Here is a 12,500-nt window from a genome sequence, read left to right as displayed (position 1 = left end):
AAAGCCATGGCGAGGTCGAGATAGGCTGTGTGGACTGCCTTACCCTCATCCATGGCCTTGGTGACTGTTCCAAAGAAGTCGATCAGGTTCAGGAGACATGATCTGCTCTTCACAAATCTGAACTGGGAGGGGTCCAGAGTGTGGAGGTTACCAATATCCTTGTTTATGAGTTCCATAATAATATGCTCCATGGCCTTACAGGCTAGGCTTGTCAGGCTAATAGGGCAATAGTTCTCGGGGTCCATGGTGGCTCCCCCTTTGTGGAGTGGCGCAACTGATGCCATGCGCCATTCAGTGGGTACAAAGCCTGTTGGAGGCTATGACTGAACATGAAGTTTAGGTGGGTGGCTAGTTCATTCTGAAGTTTGTGTAGATCACAGCCAGGGATATTGTCCAGCCCCATGGATGGTCTGTTCTTGGCTTTCGATAGCACACTTTTCACCTGTTCAGTTGTGATAGCAGGGACACTGCATTCTTTCGGTATGGATATGGGACCTTTAGGAGGCGAGGGGGGTAAAGTTGGCACTGAACCTATCAGCCAGGATGTTGGCGATATCAGTTGGTTCTGTGAATTTTGTGCCATTGTGCTGTAACTCAGAGCAGATCTGGGGGTGGCCATTGAGATTCTTAACATAGCTGTAGCATGTTTTGTGGTTGTCCTTAGAGTCAGTGGCAATCTTGTTTTCATAGTTCGCTTTGGAGGATTTTATGAGGGATCTCAGCTTCTTGCTGAGGCTGACCAGGGAGCTCCTCCACTTGTGGGATTTTATTCTCTTTTGCAACAGTTTCTTCCTTCTTTTGTAGAGTTTGTTAATAGCAGGGGACCACCAGATTGGTTTTCTTTTTTAGAAGACTGCATCTTGGTTCTAGTAGGGATAGCATGATCCATGCACCCATGTAGATGCTTATATAGTGCATTTGTATAAGATTCAGCAGTGGTAACTGTATTGTCCATCTGCCTAGGTGTTGTAAAATTGTCCATGTCTGCCTTAAGAAGCATGAAGTTGGCTTTAGAGACATTTTTTACAGTGGTTTCCTTAGTAGGGGGTGAGGGTGGGATGTGGCTATCTAGGGTGATCAGTTTATGGTTGGATCTGACTAACGAAGAGTTGAATTCAGGTGTGGAGCACCTGTCACTCATGTTGGTAATTACTAGGCCTAAAATATTATTGCCCCGGGTGGGGGTGTGGACAAGTTGATCCAGGGCATTGAAGTTTATGAATTCTAGGAAGTGTTGAGGAAAGGAGTTGGTACAAGAGTAGTTCATAGGTTCATAGGTTCATAGGTTCATACTAGGCTATCTGCCCGAGGGCATTTACAAGCCTAGCCCATAGTTTTGTGGCTTACGCCACCCCTTTAGTATGGGGAACTATACCCATTATTTTGCTGTGCCTCTGTCGAGCAGTGACACTGAGGTAATCCCTGGGGTATATCTGCGATCTCCCATCCATTGGTCAAGATTTCTCTTGAACAAGGCCAGCGAGGTGCTCTGCCTCACATATACCGGGATTTTATTCCACAGCATAGGGAGTCTTTGGGTGATGAATCTATCCCTCCAGCACGTCCTATTAATAGCCGTGTCGAGGTTTAAGTCTCTAGCCCTTGTGGCTCTGACGGATCTAGATTTTTGAGGTGAAGCATATTCATCAAATCTGGGTTTGACATGGCCTTGTATGTTAGGCAAAGGTCACCTCTGAGCAAGCGGTGGCGACTGAATAGAGCTGGAGTTCTTTCAGTCGGGCAGCATAGGACAGATGTTTGAGACCCTTTATCCTTTTGGTGAGGAACTTTTGTGGCCTCTCCAGCTGCTGCAAGTGTCGGGTCAGATACATTCCAAATGGGGCATTGTACTCAATCATTGGTCTGATGAGTGATGAGTATAGGGAGACTATGACCTCCCTTGATCTAGATGAGAATCCCTTCATGATAAGGTGGACAATGTAGAAGGTCTTCCTAACTACTTTAGCTACATGGGTGTCGAATGACAGACTACTATCAACCTGGGTCCCCAGGTCCCTGATAACTTCTTCTGTGCTCAGTGGATTGCCACCTATTTGGTAGCTAGGGGTAACCTTGTTTTTCCCGAAGGGTATGATTATGCATTTTTTGGCATTTAACTTTAGGCCATGGCTCTGGCACCAGTTATCCATTTCTGTGAGACCCTTCTGAAGGATATCTGTGTCAGATGTGTTTTCTACTATGGCCCAGTTTGCAGTCATCTGCAAACTTTGTCAGCCATAACCCTCCTGTGTTTGCTTGTACTTCGGAAAAGTAGATGCCAAACAAGAGTGGGCCCAGGACTGAGCCCTGTGGTACACCACTTGTGACAGGCTTTGAGTCTGACATGGCGCCAGCAACTCTGACCCTGTGGGTTCTGTCACTCAGCCAGTTTGCAACCCATCTTGTGATGTATGGGTTAACATTTAAGCTGATGAGTTTTTCAATGATACCCAAGTGGGGTATTGTATCGAAGGCCTTCGCCAGATCAAGGTAGGCTGTATGGACTGCCTTTCCCTCATCAATGGCTTTGGTGACTGTTTCGAAAAAGTCAACCAAGTTTAGAAGGCATGATCTGCCTTTGACAAAGCCAAACTGGGATGGATCCAAAGTCTGCAAATTTCCTATGTCTTTATTTATGAGGTCCATTATGATCCTCTCCATGGCTTTGCAGATAAGGCTTGTCAAGCTAATGGGCCGGTAATTTCCAGGGTGGTGGAGGCACCGCCTTTGTGAAGTGGGACCACAGTTGCAGTGCGCCACTCCCTGGGTACGTATCCAGAGGTAAGACTATGATTAAACAGCTGTCCTAGCTGTGGGTTTAATTCCTCGTTGAGTTTGTGGAGCACACAGCCGGGGACACCATCAGGTCCCATGGATGCTGTGTTTTTGCTTTGGAGAGAGCAGTTCTCACTTGGGCATTGGAGATGTTTGGGGGCTGCAATCGCTTGGTATAGATATCTCTCCTTTTGGGGAGGGGAGAAGTTTGCACTGAACCTGTCAGCCAGTATGTTGGCAATGTCTGTAGGATCAGTAATCTTCACATCATTTTGAACTAGTTCTGAGCATATCTGGGAGTTTCCTCCCAGGTTTCTAACATAGCTAAAGAAGGCCTTATGATTGTCTTTTGAGTCTTTAGCTATTTTTCTCTCAAAATTTGCTTTGGATGATTTTATGAGAGCTCTTAGTTTTTACTTATAGTGATCAAGGGTGTCTTACCTTTTAAGGATTTTGCTCTATCTTGTAGTAGCTTCCTCCTTTTGTTGTAGAGTTTGTTTATGGCTGGGGTCCACCAGACTGGACGCTTGCCTTTGGTACAAAGAGTCTTTGTTTTGCTTGGGATTGCCTTATCCATGCAGTCCTGCAGGTGCTGGTAGAAGGCATTTGTAAGTGATTCAGTGGCTTGAGTACTGTTTTCCACCGGCTCGGGGGCCTTAAAGGAGACCACACTAGTCTTTAGAAGTGTGAAGTCGGCTTTCGAGAAGTTTTTTACTGTGGTCTTTTTATTTCAGGTGGGGGTGGGATGAGGACCTCCAGCGAGATTAGTTTGTGATCTGATCTCACCAGTGAGGGGTATACTTCCGGTGTTGAACATTGTGCTCCCATGTTCGTGATGATGAGATCAAGTATGTTTTCTCCTCTTGTGGGGATGGTGACTAGTTGTTCCATGGCATTTGAGTTTATGAATTCCAGGAACTTTTGGGCTAGGGTGTTTGGGCTTGAGTAGTGTTTCCAGTCTATATTAGGGTAATTGAAGTCACCTAGTATGATGGTGTTTGGTGATACATTTATCCCCTCTAGTTTTCCCAGTTAATGGTGGGGTAGTTGAAATCTCCCAGTATTAGGGTGTTAGGATGAATCCTGATATTTTCTATTATATCAAGAAAAGAGGAGTGGGTATCCTGGGGCATGGTGGGGGATCTGTAGCAAGCTACAATATGTAGTGCAGTTTTGCCCAGAGTTAGTTGCACTTGGATAATTTTGGATGAATTATGTTGGGCAACTAGCCTGGAGGTGTGGTTATCCTTTATGAATATGGACACACCTCCACCCTTGGTGTTCTTGTCCTAGTTTAATGGCCGAAAGGTATGGTATGAGTTATATCCTGATAATGCAGGGGTGCTCTCTGGAACCTTGATCCAGGTTTCAGTCACTGCACAGATATCAATATTTTCCATTTTAAGGAGTGCCTTTTGAGGTTTAGACTTCTAGCATTCAGTAGCATTACCCTTAGTTTTTGCTTGCATGTATCAGTTACAGTGATGATTTTGTTTTTTCAGCTTTGCCTAAAAAAGGCACTATAGGGGCGGCAAGAGCCTTAACCAGTATCCAGAATCCCAGGGATGACAGGTGCAGGCCATCTCTGGCAAAGCATCATGGCCTGTCAACCCAGACAGAAAAATACTGGATCCCCTTTGAATGACACCAGAAGTTTAGACAATTGTTGAAGTCAATCATTTTGTCATTGTATTGTGGTATCATTCTGGGCAAAGGTAGGATGCTACTCAGGGCTAGGGACATACTTGCCTGGATTACAAGCTCAGAGAGCTCCTCCATGTCTCTTTTCATGTAATCCAGCAAGGTTCATCTCAGGTCTTTCACACCAACATGGACAATGACTGAGTCATATTTGTACTTGCTGTGGAGTGAACTGAGTGCGTGGGTTATGTGGCGGATCCTGGCACTCAACAGGCAGCTAACAGTAACCTTCTCCTTGTCTATTCTGGTGAGTGGAACATCAGTATGCATGACTATAGAGTCACCTATGACCATTGTGTTAGGTACGTAGTTTTGCCTTATGGGCAGCGGTTGAGTGGCACACTGAGTCTGTGTGTTATGTATCTTCTGGGTTGTGGTGAGGGCTGGAGGTTGCTTGCATTTCTGCTTTGGAAGTCTCTGTTGTTTGGGTAGATTCCTATTGAGAGCCTCCGAGAATGATTTTGTGTATCTATGTGTGGGCTGTGGTGGTGGTGGTGTAGATGTACTGGGACTATGTGGTGTGTGTGTGGTGTGGAGCAGGCGTTTGCCTTCTCTTCCTGACTGACAAGTTCAGTCTTGGGTTGAGAGAGCTTTGCTTCCAGCTTGGCTAGATAAATGCATCTCGCACAGGTTGTAGTGTTGGGTGGTAGGAGGAGAGGGTTGCTGGTGTACATGAGGCAATTGCTACATTGCCGCAAGATCCTCAGATTCTTCAGGTAGACAGGCAGACAGGAGAGAACACCAGATTCACTTGGACATGCTTGGCAATCACTTTTTCCTCTAGACAGTGAGGGTAGTAAGTACTCAGGCTTGTTTGCTCAAGGTAACTTTAAGGAAGATAAGTAACAAAAGAACTGTTAGCCACTAGGTAATGAGAAGGGTTTAGTGCTTCAGAGATTTGTGGCTTATTTAGGGCTATCAGCTGTTCTGAACCAGTGTCAAGCACAAAAAAAACAGATTCAAGTGCTACAAATAAGAAACTAGTGAGTTCTAAGAGAACAACTGAAGAGCTGACTTTAAGGTGCCAGGAATAGTTTAACCATAGCTATGTGGTGTTGCACGGTGTGCAAACTAGTGCAAACACTTGTTTTTAACTCAACTTGTAAGGTATAGGAATTAGCCCAAAACAGCCAATAAGGTAAATTTCAGAGCTGGAAACCGCTCCTCTTGCGTAGGATAGGCTGCTCTAATGCTTACCACTCTCAGTGATAAGCAGAAAGACCTCCCACTGGCACAAGGTCTGGACCACTCAGAAACACAAACTAAAGTCCTGAAACCAACAGATCTGGGATCCAGACTATTCTAGCATTACAAAGGGTGGGAAACAAGCAGTACAGATAGTATTATTTTGTATTTTTCGTTTTTTTTTTTTTTTAAAACGGCCTTAAAAACGGCTTTTTAAAATACAATTAGCTTAAAACCGTTAAAAGAAAGCCAAAAAGGGACTTAGAACAGTAAAAAGTGTCTCCTTCTCATTTCTGGTGCTGTAGTAGTCTGCAGGATGCCCAAACAGGATCTGCCAAGCTAAAACAAGCGCAAACCCATGCAAACATGGGTTTTTAACTCAACAAACTTGAAAGGGATAGGAATTAGCCCAATAAGGTAAATTTCAAAGCTGGAGACCACTTCTCTTGCGGAAGATAGGCTGCTCTAATGCTTGCCACTCTCACTGATAAGCAGAAAGACCTCTCACTGGCGCAACAAGGTCTGGACCACTCAGAAACACAAACTAAAGTCCTGAAACCAGCAGATCTGGGATCCAGACTATTCACACATATGTTCTCACATGGCTCCAGTGCCATTCACTCTGTTGAATCAGCTGCTCATTGACAGAGAGTGAATGATACTGAAAAGCCATTAAGTGTTACGTTCATCAACATGGAAAGATATCAGTGAAAAGAGCATTGAACACATGCAAGTAAGGTAATTACAGCTTTGGGAAAATAAAGCCAAGACTTTCGGATTGTCTGGAATGTTGGCATTAGGAGTTTGAGTGTTTGCCCAAGTGTTGGCCTAGAGTTAGTGCATAGGTTAAGTAAAGGGATAGATTTAATGATGTGCAAGTGTGTTAGTGTGTGTCTGTATGGTGTGTGTGCGCGTGCGTGTGTGTGTGTGTGTGTGTGTGTGTGTGCACGCGCATGCGCGCGAGTGTGAGTGCTTGAGTCAATGAGTCATGTGCAGTGGCAATGTTACTAAAAGTTTTTTTTCTAAGTTAAAAGGCAAGGTTCAGCTTAATGGCAGGAACAGAGTTAGGCTTAGGTTGGCATCCAATACTAAGGTGGTTCATGGGGACAAAGCCAAGCATCCTTATTCATGTGCTAACCCTAACCCTATTGCTGCTGCTCGTAACACCCACCCTACACATTGCTTTACCAAAACCCCTAAACCAACAGTACCGTTATTTAGGAAAAATTATGTCTGAAGTTTTTTTCTTGTTTGTTTTGTTTTTGCTGAGTTATCATAGAAACAGAATGTTTGTTTGTTTTTTAGTTTTAATGTGCAAAAAGCAATGTTATATATTTTGATGTTTTTACACATTGATAAATGATAGACTCATATATACATGTACATATAATAGATATTTTTATGTGTATATTATATATATATATATATATATATATATATATATATATATATATATATATATATATAGATATCTTACACATACTCATATTGTGTAGATATATATATGTACACACACACACACACACACACACACACACATATATATATATATATATATATATGTGTGTATATCATCATCATCATCATCATCTTTTGGCTGCTCCCATTAGGGGTCACCACAATGGATCATCTGTTTCCATTTCTTCCTGTCCTCTGCATCTTGCTCTGTCACACCAACCACCTGCATGTCCTCTCTCACCACATCCATAAACCTTATCTTAGGCCTTCCTCTTTTCCTGTTACCTGGCAGCTTCATCCTTAACATCTTTTTCTCAATATACTCAGCATCTCTCCTCAGCACATGTCCAAACCAATGTAATCTTGCCTCTCTGGATTTGTCTTCAAACCTTCCAACATGGGCTGACCCTCTGATATACTTATTCCTAATAATGTCCACCCTCGTCACACCCAGTGCAAATCTTAACATCTTTAACTCTGCCACATCCAGCTCTAACTCCTGCCTTTTTGTCAATGCCACTGTCCCCAACCCATATAACATAGCTGGTCTCACTGCCCTCTTGTAGACCTTCCCTTTCACTCTTACTGGTACTCATCTGTCATAAATCACTCCACCCTGCAAGTACTCTCTTCTTCAACTCTCTTCCACACTCACCATTCCTCTGAACTATTGATTCCAAGTATGTATAGGTTCATAGGTTCATAGGTTGGTACTAGGCTATCAGCCCTAGAGCCTATACATGCCTAGCCATAACAATTCCCTGGCTATTTCTTCCCACACTATTTACTTCCCTGGACCCCTGTCTAGCAGGGTGACTGACGTGATCTCCGGGGTGAATTTCCTTTCTCCCATCCAATCATCAAGGTTCCTTTTGAAGAAGGCCAAAGAGGCACTCTGCTTGACATGTATGGGCAGTCTATTCCAGAGTCTGGGGAGTCTCTGGGTAAGGAACCTATCCCTCCAGAATGTTTTGTTTATTGTGATAACAAGGTTTAGATCCCTGGAGCATGTGGCTCTGAGGGATTGGGATTTCTTTAAGTGTAGCATGTCCAACAGCTCTGGGTTTGACATGGCCTTGTATGTTAAGCAGAGATCGCCTCTGAGTAGATGATATGCAACAGAGTATAGCTGGAGTTTTTTAAGGCAGTCAGCATAGGGCATCTGCTTTAGGCCTGTGATTCTTTTAGTCAGGTATTTCTGTGGCCTTTCCGGTTGTTGCAGATGTCTTGAGAGGTGCATACCAAATGGGGCATTGTATTCTATAATGGGTCTAATGAGGGATGAGTACAGTGGGACAATGACCTCCTTTTTTCTGGATGAAAAGCCCTTAGTGATGAGGTGTGCCGCATAGAAGGATTTCCTGACTGTTGTGGAGATGTGGTTATCGAAGGTGAGACCACTGTCCACCTGTGTCCCTAAGTCTCTTATCACACTTTCGGTGTTTAGTGTACTGCCACCTATGTGGTAATTCATGGGTACATGTTTTTTCCCAAAGGGATAACTATACATTTCTTGGCATTGAGCTTGAGCCCATGGCTCTGGTACCAAGCATCTGTTTCTGTAAGGCCCTTTTGTAGAGTATCCACATCATTTGGGGATTCAGTAATGGCTTCCAGTTTGCAGTCATCTGCGAACTTTGTTAGCCAGAGTCCCTTAGTGTTGGCCTGTACTTCAAAAAAGTAGATGCCAAATAAGAGCGGTCCCAGGACTGAATCCTGAGGTACTCCACTTGTCACTTGTCTGGAGATGGATTTGGAGTCAGCTACTTTTACAGTGTGGGTTCTGTCAGTAAGCCAGTTGGCAACCCATTGGGTGACGTAGGGATTAATGCCCAGCTTAGTAAGTTTATCTATGATTCCAGAGTGGGGGATGGTGTCAAAGGCCTTGGTAAGGTCTAGATAGGCTGTGTGGACCTCCTTACCCTTGTCCATGGCTCTTGAGACTGATTCGAAGAAGTTAATCAGGTTCAGGAGACAAGATCGGCCCTTCACGAACCCAAACTGGGTGGGGTCCAGTGTTTGAAGGTTGCCAATGTCTTTTTTTATAATTTCCATGATAATACACTCCATGACCTTGCAGATCTGGCTCGTCAGACTGATGGGATGGTAGTTTCCACGATCCAAGGTGGATCGCCCCTTGTGGAGTGGGATAACTGTAGCTCTGCACCACTCAGTGGACACGAAACCTGAGGTGAAGCTATGATTAAACATGACACTTAGGTGAGGTGCCAGTTAATATTGTAGTTCATGTAGTACACAGCCTGGGATGTCATCTGGTCCCATGGATGCTGTATTCTTAGCTTTGGAGAGTGCGTTTTTTACCTGTGCGGCCGTTATTACCGGAATTTGGCAATCTTCTGGTATTGAGATGGGCCGTTTAGGGGGTGAGAGGGGGGTGAAGTTGGCACTGAATTGATCTGCCAGGATATTGGCAATATCCTTGGGATCAGTATATTTAATGCCATTCTGTTTTAGCTCAGAGCAGATCTGAGCATTGCCATTTAGATTCTTGACATAGTTATAGAATGCCTTGTGGTTGTCTTTGGAATCTTTGGCAATTTGATTTTCGTAACTAGCTTTGGAGGATTTTATGAGGGATCTATGTTTCTTACTGAGGCTGGTAAGGGAGTTTTTTGCTTCCTGGGATTTTCCTCTTTTCTGCAACAGTTTCTTCCTTTTGTTGTAAAGTTTGTTTATGGCAGGGGACCACCCGACTGGCTTCCTTTTTTTGGAGGAGACCATCTTGGTTCTATTTGGGATGGCACGATTCATGCATGAGTGGATGTGCTCGTACAGTGCCTTAGTGTAGGATTCAGCAGTCGAACTTTCTGTTCTCGTCTGCATAGGTGTCATGAAGTTTGTCACTTCTGACTTGAGTAGCATGAAGTTGGCTTTGGATAAGTTTTTATGGAGGTTTCCTTACTGAGGGGGTGGGGGTGGGATGTGGATGTTAAGGGTGATTAGCTTATGGTCAGACCTGACTAACGAGGGGGGACCATAGGTGTGGAGCATCGATTTCCCATGTTGGTAATGACCAGGTCTAGGATATTGGAGCCCCTGGTGGGACTATAGATTAGTTGATTCAGGGCGTTGGAATTTATGTATTTCAAGAACCGTTGGGCAAAGGTGTTGGTACACGAGTAGTTTTCCCAGTTAATGGCAGGGTAGTTAAAACCACCCAGTATTAGGGTGTTTGGTTCTATCTTAATATTTTCCAGTATGCTTAGAAAGCTGTAGTGAGAATCTTGGGGCATGGTGGGGGATCTGTAGCAAGTTACAATTTGGATTGCAGTCTTACCTAGTGTTAGTTGCACCTGGAGAATTTCAGACGCATTGTGTTGGGAAACTAGCCTGGTGGTGTGAATATCCTTGGTGAATATGGACACTCCTACACCTTTAGTGTTCTGGTCCTGGTTTGGTGGCTGAAAAGTGTGGTAAGAGTTGTAGCCTGGTATTGCAGGTGTGCTCTCTGGAGCCTTGACCCAGGTCTCAGTTGCTACACAGGTATCAATGTTCTCCATTTTTGGAGTGCCACGAGAGAGTGCATTTTGAGGTTTAGATTTCTAGCATTGAGTAGCATTACCTTTAAACTCATCCACCTTTGCCACCTCTACTCCTTGTATCCCCACCATTCCTCTATCCTCCCTCTCATTCACAAACATATATTCTGTCTTAGTCCTGCTGACCTTCATTCCGCTTTTCTCTAGAGCATATCCATCTCTCCAGGGTCTCCTCCACCTGTTCCCTACTCTTGCTACATATCACAATGTCATCTGCAAACATCATAGTCCACGGGGACTCCTGTCTGATCTTGTCTGTCAAACTATCCATCACCATTGCAAATAAGAAAGGGTTCAGAGCTGATCCTTGATGTAATCCCACCTCCACCTTAAACACATCCGTCACTCCCACCGCGAACCTCACTGCTGTCACACTACCCTTGCACATATCCTGTACCACTCTTACATACTTTTCTGACATTCCCAACTTCCTCATACAATACCACAACTCCTCTCAAGGCACCCTGTCATATGCTTTCTCTAAGTCTACAAAAACACAATGCAACTCCTTCTGACCTTCTCTGTACTTCTCCGTCAACACTCTCAGAGCAAACATCGCATCTGTAGTGTTCTTTCCTGGCATGAAACCATACTGCTGATCACTAATCATCACGTTCCTTCTTAACCTAGCTTCCACTACTCTTTCCCATAACTTCATGCTGTGACTGATCAATTTAATCCCTCTGTAGTTGCTACAGCTCTGCACATCACCCTTATTCTTAAAAATTGGTACCAAAACACTTTTTGTCCATTCCTCAGGCATCCTCTCACTTTCCAAAATTTCATTAAACAATCTGGTTAAAAACTCTACTGCCATTTCACCTAAACACCTCCATGCTTCCACAGGTATGTCATCTGGACCAGCAGCCTTTCCATTCTTGATCCTCTTCATAGCTATCCTTACTTCCTCCTTGCTAATCCATTGCACTTCATGATTCACTATCCCCACATCATCCAACCTTCTCTCCCTCTCATTCTCTTCACTCATCAACCCCTCAAAGTACTCTTTCCATCTGCTCAAGTCACTCTCCATGCTTGTAAGTATGTTTCCCTCATTATCCTTTATCACCTTTACCTGCTGCACATCTTTCCTAGCTCGGTCCCTCTGTCTAGCCAATTGGTACAGGTCCTTTTCTCCCTCCTTAGTTTCCAACCTTTCATACAACTCTTCATATGCCTTATCCTTAGCCTTCGCCACCTCTCTCTTTGCCATGCACCTCATCTCCTTATACTCCTGTCTACTTTCTTCATCTCTCTGACAATCCCACTTCTTCTTTGCCAACCTCTTTCTCTGTATACTCTCCTGTACTTCCTCATTCCACCACCATGTCTCCTTGTCGTCCTTCCTCTGTCCAGATGTCACACCAAGCACCTTTCTAGCTGTCTCTCTTACTAGCTCTGCTGTAGTTACCCAGCTATTTGATAACTCTTCACTGCCACCCAGTGCCTGTCTTAACTCTTCCCTGAACTCCACCTCACAATTACCCTTTTTCAATTTCCACCATTTGATCCTTGGTGCTGACCTCACACTCCTCCTCCTCTTCTTGATCACCAATGTCATCTTACAAACCACCATCCTATGCTGCCTAACTACACTTTCCCCATTCACCACTTTACAGTCTCTAATCTCCTTCAAACTGGCCCATCTACATAAGATATAATCCACCTGTGTGCATCTTCCTCCACTCTTGTATGTCACCCTATGCTCCTCCCTCTTGTTAAAATACGTATTCACCACAGTCATGTCCATCCTTTTCGCAAAATCCACTATCATCTGAATTTCTGCATTCCTTTGTTTAACACCATACCTACCCACCACTT

At 44.2% G+C, this 12,500-nt stretch overlaps 1 protein-coding gene across 3 annotated transcripts in view; it reads left to right on the top strand.

The window, feature by feature from the left end:
- The window catches only part of LOC122808957 (semaphorin-3F-like), a 961,051-nt gene that overhangs the window by 720,440 nt on the left and 228,111 nt on the right, over positions 1-12,500 (top strand). The window lies entirely within an intron of this gene.

The sequence above is a fragment of the Protopterus annectens genome, chromosome 8.part0 (assembly GCF_019279795.1).
Source record: "Protopterus annectens isolate FY-2018-M chromosome 8.part0, PAN1.0, whole genome shotgun sequence".
NCBI classification, from domain to species: domain Eukaryota; kingdom Metazoa; phylum Chordata; order Ceratodontiformes; family Protopteridae; genus Protopterus; species Protopterus annectens.
This window is presented reverse-complemented; position numbering and strand designations above follow the sequence as displayed.